Genomic DNA, 25,896 nt, shown 5'->3' with positions numbered 1-25,896 from the left:
ACTGAACCAAGGGTCCATTATGACACTGCTGGACCCCATGGAATCAAGGCACCATTGTGACATTATGGAGCCTCTTAAAACCAAGGGGATATGTCGGGTTTTCTGGCTGTTGCTGTTTAGGTGGCCTGGAAAGGCCCAGGGATGGCCTTGGAGAGCCGACGCTTCAAAGAACGAGGAGAGACTTCTGATCTTGTCTCGGTCTCGGTGTTTATTAATTGTTTATCTAAAAGATTTTCTTTCAGCCCGACAGAGGTCTGCACAGCAAGTCAGCCATGGGCACACTCCCCAAGCCCCTGGGCGGTCACTTATCTTTATACCCTAAGTTATGTGTACAATATTTATCATTTTTCTCCAATACCTTCTACCCTTATTAACCGGTGCACTTTTAGTAATGACCAATCCCAAAGTGCCACCACCACCACAGAAGATGGAGGCCAAGAAGAAGAAGAAGAAGGACAGGACACGCCCCAATTCCTCCATCTTACTTCTTTAGACCCCCCTGTACCAAAATCCTAAACCCTGTGTTTTACATTTTAACTAACTTATCCCTTCACCATTCACCCAGTGAATTCTCCCAGTCCTCATACAGATCTCATCTCCTGTGTAGGATCAAAATCCTGCCACCAGACACTTCTGGCAACATTCCAGGATTCCCGAGCCCCCCAAGGGTGGTCTCGGCCTCTCTGCACCTCCATCCTGAGGTGCTGAGATCCCACAGGGATACAGAACATATCTGACTGGTTTCGCCTCCCATCGACTGCCTGACTGGTCCAACTGACCTTGGCATGTTGAGGGTCGCTTCTCATCTGCTAATGAAACACTGGGGTTCTGTGCTTTCCTTCCCAATGGGAAAGAACTGTCCTTCTCCTTCAGGCGCCCATGGCCAGAATTGTGATTTCACCTCCAAGTTTCCTTATATCCAGGGATTGTTCCCATACGAATATTTCCAGGACAAGTCTGGCTGGCAGTGGTTTCACAAGGGTCACGTCTCTTCTATCCACAAAACACTGGGGAAGGCTCCATGCTCTCCTTCCTTTGGAAAAGAACTGTCCTGCTTCTCCAGGAACCCATGGCTGATATTGGTGTTCCACCTCCAAAATTCCCTATATTCAAACACTGCTCCCAAACAAAATCTGCCATTACTGATAAGTCTGCCTGGCCTTGGCCTAGTGAGGCTCTCACCTGCCTTCCAAACACTGGGGCTCTGTGCTTTCCCTCCTATGGAAAAGAACTGTCCTTCTAGTCCAGGTGCACATGGCCAGAATTGGGGTTCCACCTCCAACATTCCCAACTGTGACAGACTGGAGGAGATTGTTGGCTCAAAACATTTCATGTGTGAGGGAGGAAGGGGCAGGTCCAGCCTTGCCCTGCCCTGTAACCCCAGCTCTGCCCTGCCCTGGGACCCCAGTCCCCCCAGAGCGTCTATCCCAGCCCAGCAGTGGCTGCCAGTCCCTGGCACAGCACAGGCAATGCTCCACAGCCACCTCTGCAGCCCCCAGCCCAGTCCTGAGGGACCAAATGAGCCCAAGGCCCACCTGGGGGAAGGGCCCAGGGAGACCAAAGGGGTATTGCAGGCTGACCACAAGGCAAGCACACATCTTGACCCTGCTTCCTCTTGGAATTTCCATCTGAACAGTGCTGGAGTCCAGGAGTTGGTAGCTCTGTGTGTGCTGCTCTGTACCTTTTATGTCTTTCTCTCTTTCTAATTCCCTCTTTTTGCAAATTTTGATTAACATTCCATTGAACAGGCTTAGAGTTTGTGAAGTTGAACGGGCCAAGTTAATGCTTTTAGAAGTGTTTTCTGTTGATTGAATGTTGTATTCAACATTTTGCCAAAGTTTCTCTGCTTTTCTAAAGTTCGCAATAAAGACTGTTTAGTTGTTTTGAGCTCTTAAGAATCTCTTGTTGGTATTTCTCCAGTACATCCAATTCAGAGGACACAAATAATTGTAATTCCTTTTAAATGTCTCATTGAGGGAGTTTTTTAGGGAATGGCAGTCAGGGCTTGTGTGTCCTGCTTGGCACAGCCCAGGCAGGACTTTCCCAGCCACATTCCACACTCCATTTCCCAGCTGGAGCTGCTGGTGCCTCTGAGTTGTGCTGCCCCAGCCCCAGGGACGCTCTCCTTGCCTGCCCATTCCCCCACGGTCTCTGGGCAGGGATGGCCTCAGTGGGGGCTGCTGACATCCTCAGCAACTTGGAGGCTGCTGCTGAATTTTCCTGCTCCAGAGGCTTGTTCAGCCTTCAGCTCTTCAGTGCAGGAATTCAGTGTCCCAGGACTCATTAACATTCAGAACACCTTAAGAACCCAAGCCCCTGGGAATAATTTGATTTAAGTGTTCAGATCTTTTGTGGTTGATTAGTCAGATTTCAGAAGTCTATTCAATGTGAATACCCTGAGATTAAAAAAACAGCAAGAAAATATTTTTTTATGTCTTGTAATTTTTTTTTCACTAGTAATTCATTGACATGTGCAATCTCCAATTGACATTGAATCCAAGTACCTCCTCATGCAGTTTGAATAGATATGAAAATCATGACCCTTCATGGCTGACAATCAATCAGACTCTGTCCCTGCCCCAACCCCACCATTCCCCCCATCCAAGCCCTGGCACTCAGAGTAGCCTTGTGCAAATCTGAGCTCCTCCCAGCCCACACTGGACCTACCCAACAGACCACAGTTGAACAGGATACAATTTAATAGCAATCACACAATTAAAATAACAATCACACAATTACAAACTCTTCCCTGAGCCATGTGCAACATCCCAGCAGTGTCTGATGAGTCCATCATTCACAAGTGATTTCCATACTAAAATTTATTTCACACAAACATGGTTCTGTGATAGATATAAACACAATTCTTGTATCAGGATTCTCGTCCTGGAGTGAGGACAGAACAGCTCGAACAATTCCTGATTTGCAAAGCTGTCAGTGGTGAATGGAGAAGGGAAGTCAGGCTGCTTTTGGTGTTGAAGAAATGCCGAAACCAGCCTGACTCATTTCATTTCCTCCTGTCCTGGCTGATCTCCCCTCTTTCCCCTTCCACCCATTGGCTTTTGTCTCCCACCAGGCCCCCCAGAGAAGAGCCTGGCTCTGTGTTCTCCATCCCCTCCTCACTGGCACTGCCAGGCTGGGATGAGGAGCCCCTCAGCCTTCCCTGCTCCAGGCTGGAAAAGCCCAGGTCCCTCAGTCTCTGCTCACAGCTCTGGACAAAATTGGTTCTTCTCCAAAATTCTCTACATGCAAGGGTTTCTCCTGGACAAAAGCTGCAAGGACAGACAGGCCTGGCTCAATTTGGCCTCTGGTGGTTGCCTCTAATCTGCCCTGGAAACACTGGGGCTCTGTCCTTTCCTTCCTGAGGGAAAGAACTGGCCTTCTCATCCAGGTGCTCATGGGCTGAAATTGGGATTCTTCCCCCAAAATCCTGTATATCTGGGATACAGAATATTTATACCTGAGATACAAGATATTTATTCTGTTGCTCCCAGAAGAAAGCTGGGACAGACAGATCTGGCTGGTCTCGGCCTCTAGTGGCTGCTGTTTATCAGCTCCTGGAAGACTGGGGCTCCATGCTTTCCTTCCTGCTTTCCTTCCTGTGGAATCATGATGACACTTCAGGGCCTCATGGATCCAAGTACCATTGTGACAATGTGGGGCCTCGTGGAACCAAGGACATCACTGTGACTCTATTGGGCTGCATGGTCCCAAGGGGCCAGTGTGCAGCAGCAGGGCTTTGTGGAGCCAAGAGGCCATTGCTGCATTTCAGGCCCCCTGGTGCCAACGGATCACTGTGATCCTGCATGGCACCAGGGATCCATGGAGAGCATTGTGGCATTGAGAGGCCCCATGGAATCATGGAGACCATTGTGACACTGTGGGGCCCCACAGAACCAAAGGGCAACTGTGACCCTGCAGGGCCTCATGGAAGCATGGGGCCATGGTGACACTGCAGAAGCAAGGAGGACATTGTGACACTGCAGGGCCTCATGGAACCAAGGGAACATGGAACAGATCTGGCTAGCTTGGCCACCCAGGGCCCACTTGACAGGCCCAGCTGATCTTGGAATGTTGAGGGCTGCCTCTCATTAGCCCCTAGAGAACTGGTGCCCAGTGCTTTCCTTCCTATGGAAAAGAACCATTTGTCCTTTGAGGTGCCCACAGCCAAAATTGATACTTCCCTCGAAAACTCCCTGTATGCAAGGGTTGTCCCAGACAAAAGCTGCCAGGACAGAGAGCTCTGGCTGGCCTTGGCCTCTGGTGGTCACCTCTCATCTCAAGGAAGCCCTGAGGAAAGTATTTGAACAGGTTTGACTGCTGGGACATCAATGAGTCTCACGCTCTTAAAAACTCAGATGCTCTTCTGATTATGTGTCTTTTCTTTCTTATTGTGTATTATGTGTGAAGTGTTATTTTCAGCTAAAAATATTATTCTTATCACTTTACCTGAGTTATCTGAAACAAAACAGCTCATCTACATATGACTCCATGTCACCTGTATAAGCAAACACAAGAAACAATCCAGCAGGAATTATTTGTCCCTGCTTCCATCTATCACATCTCTGGAGATGGAGGTACAGCCCCAGCACTTGGCAGGGCTCAGGGGCTCACAAGCTCAGCTCCCACACAGAGAACTTGCAGACTCTGGAGTGCTCTTCTTGGTCTCTGCACGCTCAGCCAGGCTGAGATGGACACTGATGGTTTCTGGGCCAGGCTCTCTGAGCCCAGCCCAGCTCCCTGCAAGCTCTGCCAGCTGCCCTGAGCTCTGGGCAGCACCAAGGGCCTCTCCCCAGCCCAGCCCAGCCGGCTCTGGCCCCACAGCTCTGCTCAGGCCAGGCTGCTCTGGGCACTGCCCCACGGCCTCAGCCCCTGGCAAGGGCACAGCAGCAGCTGCAGCTGCCACAGGACTCAGCCCCAGCCATGGGGGAAGGTGCTTGGCCAAGGCCAAAGGAGGTTCCCTGGCTGCCGTGCTCCCCTCGGGCTGAGGTGCTGAGAACTTGGCAGCCCCTGCTGCCATCCCATCTGCCCAGGGCAGCACAAGAGCCCCGGCCTTGGTGCCCTCAAGAGCTGCTCCTGCTCCAGGCCCAGGGCCCATGCCAAAGCTGGGGCAGCCACAAAGCTGTGCCCATTTCTGTCCATTGCTGCTCTGATGGCGATGGATCCTCAGCCACTTGGAGGTTGCTGATGGGTTTTACTACTCCAGGGGCCTTTTCTTTCTGGAGCTCCTCAGTTCAGGAATTCAGTGAGCAAAGCTCATAAACATTTGTTGAAATACCCAAACAGGAAAAACCACCAGGAATAATCTATATTTTCAGTTCTTCTGTGGTTAATTAGACAGATTTCAGAAGAGTATTCAAAGTGAATCTGCTGTATTGAAAACAATGCAAGTTTGGTTTTCATTTCCTGTTTATAGATTGATATCAGAAATGTCCAATTGATATTGACCCCCAGACTCTTCTAAAGCAGTCTGAATACACGTGAAAATCAAGACCCTTCATGGCTGACAATCAACAACACTTTGTCCCCAACACCTCCCCACCTTTTCTCTCATACAACCCCTGGCACTCCTATGGATCAGGAATGGTGTGGCCAACAGGAGCAGGGCAGGGATTCTTCCCCTGTGCTCAGCACTGCTTGGGCAGCACCTCGAGTGCTGTGTCCAGTTCTGGGCACCCCCAATTTAGGAAGGACATGGAGGGGCTGGAGCGTGTCCAGAGAAGGGCAACAAGGCTGGGGAGGAGTCTGGAACACGAGTCCTGTGAGGAGTGGCTGAGGGAGCTGGGGTTGTTTATCCTGGAGGAGAGGAGGCTCAGGGGAGACCTCATCACTCTCTACAACTCCCTGACAGGAGGGTGCAGCCAGGTGGGGCTCTGGCTCTTTTCCCAGGGAACAGTGACAGGACAAGAGGACACAGCCTTCAGCTGCACCAGGAAACATTTAGGCTGGACATTAGGAAATATTCTCACACAACTGGGCATTGGAATGGGCTGCCCAAGGCCGTGGGTGAGTCACCATCCCTGGAACTGTTTAAGGAAAGATTGGATGTGGCCCTGAGTGCCATGGCCTGGGTGACAAGGTGGTGTTGGGTCCCAGGTTAGACTTGATGCTCTCCAAGGTCTTTTCCAGCCTGGCTGATTCTCTGACGATTGTGACAGTGCAGGGCCCTGGCAAAGCAAGGGGCCATTGTGACACTGCGGGGCCTGGTGGTACTAAGAGGACCATGGTGACACTGTGTAGGACATGGCAGCACAAAGCCAAGGGGCCACTGTGACACTGTGGGGCTGAATGGAAGCGAGGGGTCCATTGTGACAGTCTGGATCCTGGTGGAACCACAGAGGCCACTGTGAAACTGCAGGGCCTTGTGGAACCAAGGGGCCATTGTGCCACTGCGGAACCAAGGAGACCCTTGGGAGAGCCTGGGGACAATGGAATCAAGGGGCCATTGCTCTATTGCAAGGACTCTGGGAACTGAGGGAACAACTGTGACCCTGTGGTGCCCCATGAAACCAAGGGTCCTGATGACACTGCAGGATCTTGTGTCAACAGGTCTCCATTGTGACACTGCAGCACCAAGGAATTCATTGTGGCACTCTGAGGCCTCCTGGAACCACAGAGGCCACTGTGACCCTGCAGGGCCTTGTGGGACCATGCAGAGCATTGTGACAGAGCAGGACCTGGCGTCATGCTGGGGCCATTGTGACACTGCAGGGCCCCATGGAACTAAGGGGTCAGTGCTGCTCCTCAGGGACTTGTGGAATGAAGGAAACATGTTGGACACTGGTGGCCCTTGGGACCAAGAGGCCATTGTGACCTGGTGGAACAAAGGAGAGCATTGCTGCACTGCCAGACCTCATGGAACAAAAGATCCATTGTGACACTGTGGGGCCTTGTGGGCCCAAGGATCCAAGGGACTTCGTGACATCAAGGAGTCCCATGGAACCAAAGGGACAGTGTAACACTGAGAGGCCTCATGGAATCATGGAGACCATTGGGATACTTGGGGACCTCATGGAACCCTGGTGACACCAAGTTGTCTGGGGTTGTGGATCTGCTGGAGGGTAGGAGGGCTCTGCACAGGTCCTTGGACAGGCTGGATCCAGGGCCCAAATCCAACAAGGTGAGGTTTAACAAGTCCAAGTGCTGGGTCCTGCACTTTGCCACAACAACCCCTGCAGCACTACAGGCTGGGGACAGAGGGGCTGGACAGCAGCCAGGCAGAAAGGGACCTGCAGGGAATGATGGACAGCAGGCTGGACATGAGCCAGCAGTGTGCCCAGGTGGCCAAGAAGGCCAATGGCTCCTGGCCTGGCTCAGGAATGGTGTGGCCAGCAGGAGCAGGGCAGGGATTGTTCCACTGTGCTCAGCACTGCTTGGGCAGCACCTCGAGTGCTGTTTGCAGTTCTGGAGCCCCCAATTTAGGAAGGACATGGAGGGGCTGGAGTGAGTCCAGAGAAGGGCAACAAGGCTGTGGAGGGACCACAAGAGCTTTGAGAAGCAGCTCAGGGAGCTGGGGTTGTTTATCCTGGAGGAAGCTCAGGAAAGACCAGGTGGTGTCAGGGCACAGGGTGGACTTGATGATCTCCATGGCCTGTTCCACCCTTGCTGATTCTGGGATTCTCTGAAACCACCCTTGGAGCAGTTGCAGGAGGAGCCCTGGGCCTCCTGTTCAGAAGCTGCAGCAGCCCAGGTCCCTCAGCTTCTCCTGCCAGCCCCAAAGCCCATCCTGTCAGTCCTGCAGAGCCTCTGCAGCTCCTCCTCACTGCCCAGAACAGGGAGCACCAGAGCCAGACACAGCAGCCCAGATGTGCCCCCCTGGTCTGCGGTGTCTCTGGCAAGGGAGCAGCACCAAGCACTGCAGGAGCCTGCAGACAATTCCTGCAGCACTTGTAGGATGATCCTACTGCCGAAAGGGACATTCCCATCTATAGTATAGGTGGCCTTTGAGTCCTAGTCAAATATCTGTATTGTACTTGAATATCAGTATATAAGCCTTTCCCAGGTAAGTCCCAGTTGTTCTTGATGGGCTGCAGCTGCGATGTCCTTCATTGGGCTGCAGCTGTGGCTAGGGAAGATAACTGGGATAAAAGGGGGTGGGTTGGTGAGTCAGGGAGAGCCTTGTCGGTGCCCTGACTAAGAAGGAAAAACATGCAGAAGAAGGAGTCTGTGCTGTGAGGGTCTTTAGGTATAAGAAAACAGCGAGTACATGAGGTATGGGACTTTAGAAATATAACAACAGTATGGGACTTTAGAAATATAGTAATAACACCCATGGGGCCAAGTCAGGAACTGCAATGGAGAGTGGGGCCAGAGAGGAAAGGGCAACCAGGGATGGGCTGTTTGCAGGGGAGGGAACAGGGGTGGGCAATGGCAATACATTTGTATCAGGAAGAGTAAAGAAAGCAAAGGTGAAGCCAAGGAAATGCTCAGGACAGTTTGGGGGTGGCTGCCAGGCAGCCCGGGCTCTGAGCAACAGCATCTGCAGTGGCACAGGAAACTCCCAGCTGATGGGAACAAACTTTCTGGCTGACTGCAGAGGCCAGGACAAAGCTGAGTGGTTTCCCTGGTGTCCCCCAGCCCTTGCTGGCCCCAGGGACTGATGGCATTTGTGCTGCCTCAGGTTCATGTCCCCACACCAACAGCATGCGGGTGCTCCCCCTGCTTTGTGCAATGCAAACAGGGGCTGCTGAGCCAGTGCTGCCGTGTCTGTGCCTGCAAGGCTGGGGCACCTGTGTGAGCTGGGGGAGAGGCCAGGGCTGCAGAGGGGTGATGTTGTTGGCAGCTCCATCAGGACACTCAGGGACGCTGCCCTGGGCTGTGCAGCGCACTGGGGATGGATCAGCCCCTGCTCTGCTGATCCTTCCCATCTTACCCAGGGCCTTTGCAGACCACCAGCCATGCTGTTTGCCCCCAGCATGCCCACGGCCAGCCTGGGGCTGCTCAAGGGGGTTTTCTGTGCTGAGCATTGGCCTGGGTGTGTTCTTTAGAGAGCCTGGGCAAAGAGCCCGGAGCCCCCAGGGCCTGGGCTGAGGCGTCAGCGCTGCCCCAGCAGTGCCCATGGCCTGTCCCTGCTGCAGCCCCGGCACTGCCACCCCCAGGGCTGTGCCCGGCCCCGAGAGCACTCAGGTCCTGCAGCAACACCAGGGCCACCAGGGCAGCGGGGCAGGACCAAGTGGTCCTGATGGTGTTGGCAACACCAAGTGCTGCTGCTGCTGGGCACAGCTGCTGTGCCAGCCCTGATCTGCCCCCAGGTCTGCACACAGACATTGCTGCTGCAGCTCCACAGAAGGCAACAAAAGGGCATCTCTGCAGAAAACTCTGCTGGGACATCCTTTAGTTCGTTTAAAGCCACTGAGAGCGCAGCTCCTCATTGACACAGTCTGTGGCCACAGGGAAGGTGGAGAGAAACAAAATGAGAAATGGCACGAACAATGATATTTTTTGTTGACAATATTTAAAAATTAAAACAGAGAAAAAAAATCCAAAATAAAAGAAACCAGAAGTTTCAAAGATTACTGTTATTACAAGTGATTTGCAGAAACTGGCCAGCATTTTAATGTTTCTGAAAGCATCCAGTCATCCATCTCCTCACTGCAGCCTTGAGTTCCTTGTTCCTCAGGCTGTAGATGAGGGGATTCAGGGCTGGAGCTGCCACCGAGTACAGAATTGACAGGGCCAGATCCAGAGATGGGGAGAAGATGGAGGAAGGTTTCAGGTGAGCAATTGCTGCAGTGCTGAAGAACAGGGAGAGAACGGCCAGGTGAGGGAGGCAGGTGGAAAAGGCTTTGTGCCGTCCCTGCTCAGAGGGGATCCTCAGCACAGCTCTGAAGATCTGCATATAGGAGAAAACAATGAACACAAAACAACCACATGATAAACAGGCACTAAAAACAATGAGCCCAAATTCCCTGAAATAGGATTTGGAGCAGGAGAGCTTGAGGATCTGTGGCATTTCACAGAAGAACTGGCCCAGGGCATTGCCATGGCACAAGGGCAGGGAAAAGGTGTTGGCTGTATGCAGCAGAGCATGGAGAAAGCCACTGGCCCAGGCAGCTGCTGCCATGTGGGCACAAGTTCTGGTGCCCAGGAGGGTCCCGTAGTGCAGAGGTTTGCAGATGGACACGTAGCGGTCGTAGCACATGATGGTCAGGAGATAAAACTCTGCTGAGATGAAGAACATAAAGAAAAAGAGCTGAGCAGCACATCCTGAGTAGGAGATGTTCCTGGTGTCCCAGAGGGAATTGTGCATGGCTTTGGGGACAGTGGTGCAGATGCAGCCCAGGTCACTGAGGGCCAGGTTGAGCAGGAAGAAGAACATGGGCGTGTGCAGGTGGTGGCCACAGGCTATGGCACTGATGATGAGGCCGTTGCCCAGGAGGGCAGCCAGGGAGATGCCCAGAAAGAGGCAGAAGTGCAGGAGCTGCAGCTGCCACGTGTCTGCCAATGCCAGCAGAAGGAAGTGGCTGATGCAGCTGCTGTTGGACATTTCTTCTGTCTTGGCATGGGGACCTGCAGAAAAAGTAATGATGGAATAATTGGGTGTGGAGAGGACTTTAAATATCCCACCACAGCCTGGGGGCACTTTCCCCCCACTGCCTGCCCAGGGCTCTGCTGCCTGGAGCTGTCTCTGCCAGCAGCTGCTTCCCTGTGCCCAGGGCTGGGCCCTGCCAGTGCTGCCAGAGCCCAGCCCAGCCCTGGGGGCTCAGCTCTGCCCTGCAGACCCCTCCCAACTCTGGCACTGCCCAGGGGCAGCTCTGGCTCTGCAGGCTCTGATAGGAATGTCAGAGGAATGCTGAGGAGGCTGGAAAAGCAACAGTGATGCTGCCTGTGAGGGGCCCGGTGGTGATTTCTGTCACTGCCTGATTTGTTTAGATTAGAGATAATTTTTTTTTTTTTTCCTCAAGCTGAACTTAAATGAATATTTATGGTCAATATCCCATTCAGGTAACCCAAAACAATAGATTAAAAAAGCAGGACTTCCCCTTTCCTGCAGCCCCTGCCTTGCTCTGCTCCCTCTATAATCTACTTGGAAATGTTCTGCAGTTAAATGCCATGCTGTGAGCAGTCCTGAGCAATGCAGGATCCTCACCACACAAGGAGAACACTTCCAAGCCTTACCAGCTGTCTCCTCCCACCCAGATCTTATCTCCCAGTGCTGGGAGCACCTGCCAGGACTGGCTGAGAGCTGTCCCTGGCAGGCAGCAGAGTCCCTGCCCCAGCACAGCGCCCTGGGCTGCAGGACCCTGATCTGCAGGACAGCCCTGGGAACTCCTGGCTGCTCTGCACAAGAGACAATCAGAGAATGTACTCACAGGGTCTGTAGGCATTGGGATGTTCCAGCTGTAGGAGATCACTCCAGGAGCTGCAGCTGCATTGTCCTGCAGCCAGAGGTTCCTTTGCCAAGGGCTGGCATTGATTCTGCCCCAGGCACTTCTCAGCACCTTCCCAGCCCTGACTGACTGAAGCTCTCTGTGCCTCTGTGCTGTGCCAGGGGTGGCTGCAGGCAGTCCTCCAGCCCTGCTGGGCTGGCAGAAGAGCTGCTCATCAAGAGAAATGTGCTTTTGAAGCTCTTCTTGGTTACCAGGAGCTGCCTCTGTGCCAGGAGCCCAGCCCAGCTCAGAGAGCATAGACACAGCAGAAGGACTTTAATGAGCCTCTGGGGCTTTGTGCTCAGGCCCTGCACATCAGTCCCTGAGAGGGAGCTGAAGAAACCTCTTCAGAACTCCAAGTCAGAATCCAACTCCAAAATTTCTTCGACATTTAATGGGTCCCACTGAGGTTCACGACTGAGAAAGTGTCCCCAGGACCCAGGCAGAGCAGAGAACTGGAGAGAGTGATGACAGGTAGGGACAAAGAGAAACCAAGTCTGGTGCCCTGGGGCACCGCAGAGTCTGTGTCACCAAGGGCTGTTAGGAGCCACCTTGTCCTGAGGCCCTGGGGCCTCCTGGCACAGCCCCAGCCAGGCTGGGCACTGTCAGTCTCTTGTCCTGCCCTCAGCATCCCCCCTAGCCCACATCCCAGTGGCCTCAAGGATCTGCTGGAAGGAGTCCCTGGGGAGCCTTGGTCAGAAATGGCCCTAGGGGCTCCTTAATGCTCCCTGCAGGGACTGCAGTTTTTTCAAAGGACTTTGGGTTTGGCTTTTTCTTTGGAGTCTCTGAGAGGTTTGTGCAATCATGGCCTCCAATTATCTGCTGTAATTAGTCCCTGGAGAGCCTTTGTCAATAATAGCACAGTGGGACTCATTAATGTTTCAAGGTACTTTAGTTATTTTAAGGTACTTGGTGTTTCCGTTTCTGATGGAAACTCTGTGAGAGGTTTGTGCAATCATAGCCCCAATTACCTGCTATAACGAGTCCCTGGAGAGCTTTGTACTGAAACTCAGTGGGGCTCATTAATACTTTGAGATACTCAAAATTTTTAAGGTACTTTATGGATTTAAGAATACTTTTAGGTACTTTTAAGGATTTTCCTTTCCACACTAAGTCTCTGAGAGGTTTTTTTGCCATCCTGGCCTCCCATTCTCTCTTCCAAGGAGTCCATGAGGATCCTGTGTTGAGTATCTTCCCCCTTTCTGTTTTACAACAAAGATGGAACTGAAAGAATTTCGTAAGACTTTCTAAAAGCATCCAAAAAAACATAGGACAATTAACAATACAACAACAACCATTAAGAGAATTAATAGTCCTCTTTCAGCTAGACATCCTCCAACTCTTCAATTCCTTGGATCTGAAGAGTATTGAACCAGCCATTGTTTTGCACTTGAAGCTTCTTGAACCTTTCCTTGAGTACCTGAATGCTCTTGTGGATTGTCTCCCTGTGGCTGGAGAGGTTCATGCAACACATGCCCTCAGACTCTTCACAGTCATGCCCATGTGCCCAGAGTAAAAACTCTATCACTGTTCTGCAAGGTGGCATGTCTGATGGTCTCTATGTCTGAGAGCAGGCCACTCAATGTGAGGGAGGAAGTATTGGTTTGCTTACTTAACAGGCACCCAAGATGGTCTGATTGTCCTAAAGCTTTAGCTGCAGCCACCCAAGGTAGTCCAAACTGGGGGTGCTACCATCCAATAACTGGATTAAAGCTTGCAAAGCCATCTCTTTGATATCATCCAATACTTCTCTGGAAATACCTGCTGCTTAATCAGCTAGTAGGCTGTGTTGTCCTTCTCCAGCTAGATGGTTGATTGTCAATTCCGCCCTTGCCATATTATTAGCATAGTCTGCTATTAATTGATTTAGTAAATACTTCCCACAGGGTATATTCTGTAGGGGACAACAACACAGTGGTAATATATTTTAAATCATAGGGGGTTAAGACATGTGCTGTAAACATGGCCCTCATTAGGCCATTAAAATAAGGTGAGTCCTTTCCATGGTCTTTATCTGCCCTACACAGATCCTTGATTTCCCCCTAAATCAATGGCTAATACCTGGGATTCTGCCCCCTTCTTTCATATGGGGGCAACTGTAAGGTTTTCTGTTGCTGTTTAGGTGGCCTGGAAAGGCCCAGGGATGGCCTTGAAGAGCCCAGCATTTCAAAGGACGAGGAGAGACTTCTGATCTTGTCTCGGTCTTGGTGTTTATTAATTGTTTATCTAAAAGATTTTCTTTCAGCCCGACAGAGGTCTGCACAGCAAGTCAGCCATGGGCACACTGCACAAGCCCCGGGGCGGTCACTTATCTTTATACCCGAAGTTACGTGTACAATATTTATCATTTCTCCCCAATACCTTCTACCCTTATTAACCGGTGCACTTTTAGTAATAACCAATCCCAAAGTGCCACCACCACCATAGAAGATGGAGGCCAAGAAGAAGAAGAAGAAGAACAGGACACGCCCCAATTCCACCATCTTACTTCTTTAGACCCCCCTGTACAGAAATCCTAAACCCTGTGTTTTACACTTTAACTAACTTATCCCTTCACCATACACCCAGTGAATTCCTCCCAGTCCTCATACAGGTCTCGTCTCCTGTGTAGGATCAAAATCCTGCCACCAGACACTTCTGGCAGCATTCCAGGACTCCCGAGCCCCCCAAGGGTGGTCTCGGCCTCTCTGCACCTCCATCCTGAGGTGCTGAGATCCCACAGGCAACGAGGAGTTTCGAAGTTATTTACCAGTCTCCTTCCTTAACTGGAGGCATGGCCCAGAGTGGAGAGGATGATTGACAGTTTGGGCATGACCCGCAGTTTTTTGGGTGGAGTCTGGAGGTTTGTTCAGGGCAGAAGAGAAGATTGTGGTAGCAGAAGTGGAGAAGCCAAGATGGAAGGAGGATGCTCAGGCTCCTGAGCCACATTCGGGCTCCTTCCACCTTGACTCTCCAGGGAATGATGCTCTAAGACAGCCTGGCCATCGTCATCTTGGACCATCGTGGAAGGTCTGAGAAAGGCAGGTTAGAAGGGAGGTCCCCAGTTAGGAGTGACCAACATGTTACGGATACGAACGAGGCCAAACTTTCTCCAGAGAAAGAGGTTCTTGTTTATTAAAATAGCTACAAGGAACGGAGTGCCCAGGATAAGCCCAGGCACCCACACAGCGAGCCAAAAATGAAAACAGTGCGCTCACCCCAAGTGCACTGGGTTCTGCCAAACAACAAGTACCCCAAAAGAAGAAGAACCCTGACCCAAATGAACTCCCCACATTTATAGTCCTCCTCGAGTCCAGGATTGGTGCACTTTGGATCCTCATGATGATTGGTCCATTTCCAGGCTTCTCATTGGTCTTTACCGCCGTTCATTCTGGACCAATCGTTTCTGCAGGGCTTCAAATGATTGGTCAGATGTTTCATCCAATCTCTCTTCGACCTTGCCTTGCCCCATCAGACCCCTGTTTCACCAAACCCTGGACCCTTCTAGGATGTTCTTATAAGCCCCCTCCTTTAACATAATACAAATAACATAACATAATTAATACAATATAATTGAACTATATCCTATTTTAACTTAACTTTTACCCATAACAACTAGATTGAGTTTTCAACACACTGCTTGCTGGTGAAGGGTCTCAAGAATGGTATGGAAGATGGGAAGCATGCGGGGTGCAGTGGGGTCCCTTTTGATCAAATGGTTGTACAATTTAACTCCCACTGAGTCCCAAAATTCAGTGGTATGGATTTCGTCAGCAGAGGCATCTGGAAAATTTTTAATGATCCACCCCATGATTGATTTTAATTCATTCTTTTAAAATATTATGTCATGATCAGTGAGAATTAAAGCATCCATATATGCTCCTTTCTACTTTGGACATCTGGCTGCCCATTTTTCTCTCTCTGCCTTATGTGGAAGAGCCACCAGAACACCCCCAATCAATAATGGGACTTGGGTCCATATTGTGAAAACACAGTAGCAAAATGGTCAATAAATGTCTTGCATTTTCCCAGACCCACCTGCAATCCTATGCAGGTGAAACCGTTGTTGTCGCTGCAGATTCTGGCCAAGGTCCCTTGAAGCAATTCAAGGTCCCTTGAATCTGCCGGGCGGCACAATCCAAACTTCTGGGAGGCACTGGCCTATCCATCAGCTAACCCCAGCTGATGTGACTGACACAGGGAGCCCTGAATGTCAGGGTCCCTTTTCGGGTGCCAAATGTCACAATGAGGGTAGCTGCAACAAACCTCTCTGGTTCCTTGAGTTCAGGGTGAGGGTGGCGAAAATGAAAAGGATTGGATTCGATAGAGTTGGCCAAAAAGAACTTTAATAACAGGGTGAAAAACAATAAACATGGAGAAGTCGAGCACAGTACGAGGGGCAGGATCTTAAGACTTGAGACAAAGAGGAAGCAACAACATCGACACCGGGGACTAGAAAACTAGAACAATAACCATATGGAAGAAACAAGTAACCAGTAAACCAATAGGGGAGTAGAACTAGGACAACTTAGCATAACAACACTAAAGGCTTATGGGGGAACTCTCAAGCTCACCCTAAATTAAATGAATGATTCTTAGGTAGAACCTCACTTCCAGTACTTCCGGGGTAAAATCTGACTCACTCTGAGTTACAGCCAGGCAAACTTCCACATTGCTGATTTGCACTGGCCCCTTGGGATCATGAAGCCCAGCAGAGCCACAATGATGTCCTTGGTTCCATGAAGCTCTACAGTGTCACAATGGTCCCTTGGATCCATGGTGCTCTGCAATGCCACAATGGCCCCTCCATTTCACAAGGCTCCCAAATGTCACATTGGTCTCCATAGGAAGGAAACCATGGAGCCCCATGTTTCAGGAGCTGATGAATGGCGGCGACCTATAGGTGGCCATTGAATCTTAGTATGCATTGTATAGGTGGCCTTTGAGCCATAGTAAAATATATCTATTGTATCAGTGGCCTTGCCACGATCCTAGTTGTTCTAAATGGGCTTCAGCTGTGATGTCCTTAATTGGGCGGCAGCTATGGCTAATGAAGATAACTGGGATAAAAGGGGGTGGGTTGGCCGATCAGGGAGAGTTTTGGGGGAGCTCTGATGAAGAAGCTGGAACAACACTGCTGTGAAGAGCTGCTTATGAGAGAACCACCCAGAAGGTGTGGCACTCCAGAAATATGATATCAACAATATGATAACAACAGCCACCAGAGGTCAAGGCAAGCCTGACCTGTCTGTCCTGGCAGGTTTGCCAGGAGTAACCCTTGGATATTCAAATTTATGAATGTGGAATCCTAATTTCAGACATAGTGCCTGGAGAAGGATTTTTTTTTTTCCATACAAATAAAAGCACAGAGCCCTTCCCAGTGTTTGGAAAACAGGTGAGTTCTGGCACTCAAGATTTAAAGACCAGCCAGACCTGTCTGTCCTGGCAGCTTTTGTATGGTAGCAATCCCTGGATACACAGAAATTTGGAGGTGGAATCCAAATTTTGGCCATGGATGCCTGGAAAAAATGGACAGTTATTTTCTATACAAAGGAAAGCCCAGAGTACCAGTGTTTCAGGGACAGATAGGAGTGGCCTTCCACATTCCAAAGTTAGCCAAACCTGTTAGTTGACCCCTTGGAGACCAAGGCAGCAACATCTATTTCATGTTCCCTTGCTTCCATGATGCCCTCAGGTGTCATAATGGCCCCATGATAACACAAGTCCTTAAGGATCTTGATGGTCTCCAGTGTTCCACAAGGCCCCACAATGTCATAATGGTCTATTGGTTCCATGAAGTCCCACTGTGTCATCATGGTCCCTTGGTTCCATTGGGGCCAGTAGTGCAACAGTTCCCTTGGTTCCACAAGTTCCCATAGTGTCACAATGGCCCCTTCCTTCCACAAGGCCCTGCAGGGCCACAGTGTTCTTTGGTTCCATGGGGCCCCACAGTGTCACAGTGGTCTCCATGATTCCATGGGGCCTTGTAATGCCACAATGCTCTCCATGAATCCACGGTGCCCTGCAGGATCACAACAGCCCTTTGGCTCCATGAGGCCCTGAAATGCAGCAATGGTCTCTTGGTTTCACGAAGTCCTGCTGCTTCACACTGACCCCTTGGGACAGTGCGGCTCAACTGGGCCACATGGTCTTGGTTCCAAGAGAACAGAAAGATGTCCTTGGTTCCATGAGGCCCCACAGTGTCACAGTGGCCCCTTGGATCCATGGTACCCTGCAGGGTCACAATGTTCCCCTTGGTCCACAAGTTCCTACAGTGTAACAGGTTCCACAAGGGCCTGCAGTGTCACCATGGCGATTGGTTCCACAATGCCCCGCAGTGTCACAATGGTCTTCATTGGAAGGAAACAAGTGAAACAAGTGAGCCCCAGTGGTGCAGGGGCAGATGAGAGGCAGTCACCAGAGGCCAAGTCTAGCCAGACTTGACTATATCGGCAGATTTTGTCTGGGAGTAACCCTTGGATATAGAGAATTTTAGATGCAGAATCCCAATTTTGGCCATGGGTGCCTAGCCAAGAAAGACAGTTCTTTCCCATAGGAAGGAAGGAAAGCCCGGAGCCCCAGTGCTTCACAACCAGATGGGAAGTGGCCCTTGACATGTCAGATTCAGTGGGACCTGACAGCCCCCAGGAGTCCAAACTAGGCAGACCTGTTCCATGTTCCATTGATTTCATGGGTCCCCACATTGACACAGTATTCCCTGATTCCATGAGATCTTGCAATGTCACAATGGCTTCTTGGTTTCATGAGCCCCAACAGAGTCACAAGGGTCCTTTGTCTTCATGCGGCCCCTCCATGTCACAATGGCTCCTTTTTTATATGGGCCCCACTCTTTAATAATTGACCCTTGCTTCTATAGGGCCCCTGAGTTGCACAATGGTCTCCTTGATTCCATATGAGCTTCCATACTCACACCATAGTCTCCTTGGACCTCCATTGTCACAACTGACACTTGATTCCATCAGTTTCTGTAGTGTCACCGTGGTCCCTGTCAGAGGCTGGATGAGATCAATGTCCCGAGACACCTTGGGATGCTCGGAATGCCCTTGTGGGGCCAGGTCCAGGTCAGGCCTTGGTTTTTGGTGGAACAGAGCCCCTGGCCTGGCAGAGCTGTGAATCACACAGCAGGGGATATCCTGTCGCACCTCTGATTGGCCCAGCTCTCAATCAATCACACACTAGCAGCTGGTGCCTACCCTGGCTCTCATTGGGCAAGCAACTGGCAGTTCCACCCCAGGGGTGGGCCCATGAACACCCAGGGTGTTAAAAGCCGGAGCACAAGGCCAACCCAGGGTCTGGGTCCTGCCTTCTCCTAGGGTTCCTTTGTTATTGAGGCTGGAACCTGTGCAGTTGTTACCCATGTGCGTATCTTTCTATAGATCTTCTGTCTTTCTGTTGTTCTCTATTTCTTCTCCTTCTAATCCTACTTACCTGGAACATTTTTGGGTAACTTAACATCTTAAGGGTAAAGTTTTTTAGGTTAATGGTCTAAGTTAATGAAGTTAATGCTTTGATAAGAGTTTTATGTTGAAGTGGATGTTGTATTAAATGCTTTGCCCAAGTTCCCTGATTGTCTATCTTTTGCAAGTAAAATTTGGAGTAATTTTGATCTCTTAGCTCAGTTGGTCAGAGCATGGTGCTGGTATCACTGAGGCTGTGGGTTCAATCCCTGTGCGGGCCATTCACTTAAGAGCTGGACTTGATGATGCTTGTAGGTCCCTTGCTACCAAGAATATTCTTTAACATCTGTCTGTGTTGAGAATATCTGGTTGATGTTTCTCCAGTGCACCAAACTCCAGGAAAGGAAGCTTTGGTTACCCCCAGCATTTCAGTGTTCTGGGGTGTTCCAGTCCTGCAGGCTCACAATGGCCTCTTGTTTTCATGAGGCCCCACAGTATCCCACTGGCTGCTTGGTTTCATGAGGATCTGCAGTGTCACACAGGTTTATGACATTTGTCCTTGCTGCCCCTCAAATCCCACTGCCCCACAAACAGCCCTGAGCTACCCATGAGGGACAGGCCCTGCTGTCCCAGGCTGGGCTCAGGGCTTGGCCTTTCTGCTTCCCCCAGCCAGCCCAGGCCTTGCTCAGCATTGCAGTTCCCTGCTCTGAGCCTTTGCCTGCCTGCAATCCTGCTCTTAAGGATCTTCTCTCAGCAGTCCCTGGGGAGCCTTTGTCAGTCCCTGCCCTCAGTGGGGCCCAGTGATGCTCCAAGGGACTTGGAGATTTGCTTCTGACTCCTTAAGCCACTTCTTCAGCCTTCTCTCAATGCCTGAGGGTGCTGGACTCAGCCACAAATCCACTGTGGGAATCAATAAAATAGAGAAAGTCCTCGGGGGCTCTTTCCCTTCCTTCAGTGGTTTTCAAGTCTCCAGGGCTTGTGCAGCTGATTGGAGTCAGTTTGTTGTTCTGTTAAGGAGGAAAATTTCAAAATACACCTCATGACATTTTTTTTAAACAAGTGAGTATTTTTTTTTTTATTTTCCAGATCAAAGAAGAGCTCATAGAAGCATTTCCCAGGTGATCTTGATGCTGAATGTCTCCTTAGGAGGTCTGTGCACAGAGAAGAATGAGCCCCTTGAGGGCTAACCCTGTTTGGACAAGCTGCTCCTCACCCCAAACCTCACCATGTCTGACATGGCCCACCTGGCACTGACATCCCTGTGCCCTGCAGCAGAACCTTGTCCCCTGAGCTCTGTAGCTCCATGTCCCAGCCCCTTGTACCATGTCCCACCTGCTCTCCTCAGGGCTCTGCCTCTGCACAGGCCCAGGAGAAGTTTTCCTATTGGGAAGGAAAGAATGGAAAAGCCTGTGCAGGTTTCCTGAACGAACCCAACTCAGGAACCACCTGCTCAGCCCAAGCTGCCCTGAATGGGGTCACCTTTCTCCAAGGAATAGCAGAAATGATCTCTGGAATCTCTGTGAGCAGAAATGATCTCTGGAAGCAGAATTCTCTGAGTCTTGCAGCTGTATTCTCTGTCCTTGCCCTTTCCCTGGATCTCTTTTGCAGATGGAAACTGCTGGTGCCATCCTCACCTTTAACCTCTCTCTTGAATGCAAACAGATGTTCCCAGGTGTGTTCAGCAGGATTTACTCAATGTTTTTACAAAACTTTTGTGTTCCTCATGAACAAAGGGACCATTTTGGCACTAAGGGGGTGACGTGGAAGCAAGGAGCCAATTGTGACCCTGGGGTGACATGGAACCAAGGGGCCATGGTGATACAGCAGGGCCACGTGGATCCAGTGACACTGTGGATCCAAGGAGTCCATGGAGACACCTCCAGAACCTCATGGAACCAAGGAGTCCATGGTGACCCAGTGAGGCAGCATGGAGGCAATTGTCCATGGTGACACTGCCCATCCAAGGAGTCCATTGTGACACTGGAAGCTCATGGAGCAAGGGAGGCCATTGTGACACTGAAGAACTTCATGGCACCAAATATCCATGGTGACACAGCAGGGCATCATGGAAACCAAGGAACCACTGTTGGCAGTAGGGAAACTCATGGAACCAGGGGCTGTTGTGGCACTGCAGAACCAACAGAGCTACTGGACCTTGTCCCCGGGCCCTGCACAGCTCCTTGGGAGGCATGGCAAGAGCAGCACCCTGGGAGCCTCAGGAATTCCCTTCTGGGATCCATGGCACACACTCCCAGGGGCTGGGATTCCAGTTCCCAGACAGGAAAAGATGTTCCTGTCTCTGAAGGCAAAGCTCCTAAGAAGGAGCCAAAAGCCAAGTGGAGCAAGATCTTAGAGTGACATTTCACTGCCAGCCTTCATAACTTCACCCATGGTTGTTGTAGCTCCTGGATTGGGAATTAAATCAGGGCAAGGTCTTTGGTGGGAGCTGCCCTGGGTTGAGGGAGACACTGAGAGAGAAGCAGATCAAGCAAAGAAAGGCAGGAGAGAAGAAAGGAGGACAAACCAAATCAGCCTAGAAGCTCACACTCTGAAAAACAGAACTGGAACTGATGGAAAATGAATGGGACAGAAACCAATAGTTCTGAAAGTTTTATTTACTATCAAAATACATCCCACACACGCAGCCCCCCACAATCCCCATCCCACACCATCAAATTTGGATCCCACTTCACCCAGTCTGTATCCAATCCCATCTCACCCTGGAGGCTGTGGAATTGAGTAATTTGAGCATGGGACTGTATTTTTTTGAGGTCTGAACAAGGCAATTTGTAATGGGATTGAGCCCCTTGAGGGTAAGATTGAGGTGTTTTCAGTGGGACTGAGTCATTTTGAGGTGACAGATCAATCCATCTGTAGTTGGGAGTGCAAAGATATGGAGAACACTTCCTGAAGTCCCCCAAGACTCCACAAATCTTCCAGAATGTGTCCCAAAACCATAAATTCCTGCTCAAGTAACTGTGAACTGATGGAACTTTCAACATCTTTGATAAATTTCTTTGTTTTTAGTCCTTTTTTAGGTGTTTTTAAGTGATAAAGAAAAATCAAGAGGAAATTGGGGCAAAACCAAAAGGATAACCAGCCTTGTGTCCTCCCAGCAGAGATCACTGAATGCAGGTCACCAGGGCTCTGCCCAACATGGATCCTCCTATGGAAGATGGAGCTGGAGCAGGGCACAGAGCTCTTCCTGCAATTGGGGCCTTTGCAGGGCTTCCCTTACTGGTGATTCCATTGGTGTCTGGTCAAGTGAGAGCTCATGGACAAACTCTTTCCACACTGGGGACACTCATAGGACCTCTCCCAAGTGTGGATGTGCCGGTGGGTGGTGAGGTGAGACTTGTGCTTGAAGCCCTTCCTGAAGTCAGGGCAGTGAAAGGGCCTCTCATTGGTGTGAATCTGCTGGTAGAGGAGGAGATTTGAGCTGGTCTGAAACCTCTTCTGACACTTGGGGCACTCATAGGGCCTCTCTCCAGTGTGGATGTGTTGGTGGGTCACAAGGTTGGATCTGTAGCTGAAGCCCTTCCCACACTCCTCACACTTGTAGGGCCATTCACCAGTGTGGATCATCTGGTGGCTGATCAGGTATAAGCTCTTCCTGAAGCTCTTCCCACACTCCAAGCACTTGTAGGGCTTCTCTTCCACAAGGTTCTGCCACGGAGATTTGTCCTCCCTGGTTTCCATCCTCCTTGTCTGGGGGAGGAAGGACAAGGAGAGGATGGGATTTGCCTCCATGCCAGAGGGAAGGGGAAGGACATCCCCCCAGTGCATCCCCAGAAGGACGGGGTTGGCAGCAGGGTTGTCCTGCAGCCAGGGGCCATGCTGGGCTGGGAGATGGAGCAGGAGAGAGGGGGAAAGGGGCACTGACTTCCTCCTCACCTGCCTGAGTTTCCCAGGGCATTGTGTCAGTTTGAAAAGACAGGCGTCCACTAAGGAAGGCACGAGCCACCCTTGAAATGGAAACTGGAAAAACCTTCTCCTCGGAATTATTATAATTTTGAAATTAAGGTGCTCTCAGGCAAAGATATGAGAATTGGATTAACAGTTCTTAAGTACGAAAATTAAAAATAGAAGTGCAATAGTACAAAAAAACCCACTGGCAGGGTCAAAATATGACCTGACACCCTGTGGGTCAGGGTGTTGGTAGCAGTTCCATTAAAGTGTGGCTGCAGTACTCCTTGATTGACAGATGTGCTTTTGTTTGAGCAGTGATCTTGTAGAAGGGTGTAGTCTTCCTCTGAAGGTCCAGTGGTGGTGTAGATGGGCCTGATCTTCCTCTGGGAATCCAGTGGAGAAGAAAGCTGCTCCTCTAGGAATCCAGTAGGAAAAGAGTCACTGTGGTGTTCGAAATCTCAGATTATATCCAGGAGGAATGCTTGGCTCCTCACTGTGGGTGGAGCTTCTCGCAGTGGGATAATGTAATTTTATCAGTCATGCAATGAGACTCAGTGGCCCATTAACAGAAGATATTGCCCTGGTGGGAGGATTAGTTGTTGAAGATACAATGTAAACTGCCCAATTAACAGATGATAACTGCTCCACAGATAGGAATAGAATACACACACCCAATTCCAACCTAAGGCAGTGGCTCAAGGGTTGGTGTCATGGACAGAATTTTGCATTCTTTGATCACGGGGCAACTTTTATAGCGCCTGGCCTGCTGGAACCAGATGGGCTCCATCTCTCAGTTAAGGATGGAAGCTTTTTAGCTCATGAACTGGCAGAACTTGACAGAACTTTAAACTAGGTTTGAAGGGGGAAGGGGATGCAGCTGGGCTGTCTGGAAGCAGGCACAAGAGTGGTAAGCCTGAGTTAGGAGTGAAATCAGCCCAGCTGGGGTGGATGTATACCAGTGTATGCAGCGTGGGCTACAAACAAGAAGAGTTGGGAAGCCATGGTCCAACAGCAGAGCTGTGATGTAATTGCCATCAGGGAAATGTGGTGGGATGACTTACATGGCTGGAGCACTGCACTGGATGGCTACAAGCTCTTCAGGAGAGACAGGAAAGGGAGAAGGGGTGGAAGGGTGGCCCTTTATATTAGAGAGGCTTTGGACACCACAGGTATTGAAACTAACGATGATGAAGCTGAATACCTGTGGGTGACAATTAGAGGGAAGGCCAACAAGGCTGACATCCTACTGGGAGTCTGTTATTGTCCACCCAACCAGGAAGAAGAGCTGGACAACTCATTCTATAAACAGCTAGAGAATGTTTCTGGATCATCAGCCCTTGTTCTTGTAGGCAACTTCAACCTGCTAGACATCTGCTGGGAACTCAATACAGCTGAAAAAAGGCAGTCCAGGAAATTTTTAGAGGGTTTGGAGAACAATTTTTTGTCACAGCTGATGGGTAAGACCAGCAGGGGAGGGACTGTGTTAGATCTGTTGTTTGCAAGCAGAGATGGTCTGGGGGGAGATGTGGTGGTTGGAGGTCACTTGGGGAACAGTGATAATGAAATTATAGAGCTCCCAAAATTTGTTGAAATCAGGATGAACATCAATAAGACTTTTACATTGGACTTCCCATAGGGCAGACTTTGGTCTATTCAGGACACTTATTCAGAGAGTTCCTTGGGAAGCAGCCCTTAAAAACAAAGGAGTTCAGGAAGGGTGGGCATGCTTCAAAACAGAGATCTTGAGGGCACAGGAACAGACTCTCCCTGTGTGCCAAAAGACGAGTTGATGAGGTAAATGCCCAGCCTGGATGGGTAAGAGGATTTTGGAGGAACTTAAGAATAAAAAGAGGAGGTATCATCTTTGGAAGGAGGGTCAGGTCCCGCAGGTAGTGTTTAAGGGGGCCACTAGAGCATGTAGAAAAAAACAAAATTAAAGAGCTCAGTACTTGAAATTGCTACAGGATGTGCTACTCAGGTATTCTTCTTTCTCTTCTTTATGTCAGCAGAATATTCTCTCCTGACCGTCATGTGCTATGACCGCTACGTGTCCATCTGCAAACCCCTGCACTACAGGACCCTCCTGGGCAGCAGAGCTTTTGCCCACATGGCAGCAGCTGCCTGGGCCAGTGCCTTTCTCAATGCTCTCATGCACACAGCCAATACATTTTCCCTGCCCCTCTGCCATGGCAATGCCCTGGGCCAGTTCTTCTGTGAAATTCCCCCGATTCTCAAACTCTCCGGTTTAAATTCCCACCTCAGGGAACTTGGAAATCTTGCTGTCAGTATGTGTTTAGTATTTGGTTGTTTTGTATTCATTGTTTTCTCCAATGTGCAGATCTTCAGGGCTGTGCTGGGGATCCCCTCTGAGCAGGGACGGCACAAAGCCTTTTCCACCTGCCTCCCTCACCCGGCCATACTCTCACTGTTGGTCATTACTGGCATATTTTCGTACTTGAAGCCCCCCTCCATCTCCTCCCCATCTCTGGATCTGGCCCTTTCACTTCTGTACTCAGTGATGCCTCCACCCTGAACCCCCTCATCTACAGCCTGAGGAACCAGGAGCTTAAGGCTGCAGTGAGGACACTGATGACTGGATGGTTTCAGAAACATTAAACTGCTGGCCAATTTCTGCAAATCATTTATAATAAAAGTCATCTTTGATACTTCCTGTTTCTTTGTTTGTGGATTTTTTTTCTTTTGCTTTACTTCTTTCATATTGTCCACAGATAAATGTCATTGTTTGTGCCATTTCTCATTTTGTTTCTCTCCATCTTCCCTGTGGCCACAGACTGTGTCAATGAGGGGCTGTGCTCTTGGTAGCTTTTAAAGGAACTAAAGGATCTCCCAGCAAGGTTTTCTGCAGAGATGCCCTTTTGCTGCCTTCTCTGGAGCTGCAGCTGCAATGTCTGTGTGCAGAGCTGGGGGCAGATCAGGGCTGGCCCAGCAGTTGCCAGTGCTGCTGCCGTGGCCCTGCCCCGCTGCCCTGGTGGCCCTGGTGTTGCTGTAGGGCCTGAGTGCTATTGGGGCCGGGCACAGCCCTGGGGGTGGCAGTGCTGGGGCTGCAGCCGGGACAGGCCAAGAAATATAAATAATTTGTAATATAAGTAATCTGTAATATAAATAATCTTTGATAGCTCTTTTGGATTTGTTCTTTTTTTCCCTGGGTTTTAGTTTTTATTATTGTCCACAAAGTAAAAGCATTGTTTGTGCCATTTCTCATT

The 25,896-nt window shown here is 50.2% G+C and overlaps 2 pseudogenes; one reads left to right on the top strand and one right to left on the bottom strand.

Annotated features, from left to right (window-relative positions):
* LOC131559605 (zinc finger protein 11-like) overlaps window positions 1-25,896 on the top strand; it is a 912,004-nt pseudogene that overhangs the window by 560,921 nt on the left and 325,187 nt on the right.
* Window positions 21,998-25,896, bottom strand: part of LOC131560133 (zinc finger protein 850-like) — a 216,258-nt pseudogene continuing 212,359 nt past the window's right edge.

Source organism: Ammospiza caudacuta, chromosome 7, assembly GCF_027887145.1.
Source record: "Ammospiza caudacuta isolate bAmmCau1 chromosome 7, bAmmCau1.pri, whole genome shotgun sequence".
NCBI classification, from domain to species: domain Eukaryota; kingdom Metazoa; phylum Chordata; class Aves; order Passeriformes; family Passerellidae; genus Ammospiza; species Ammospiza caudacuta.
This window is presented reverse-complemented; position numbering and strand designations above follow the sequence as displayed.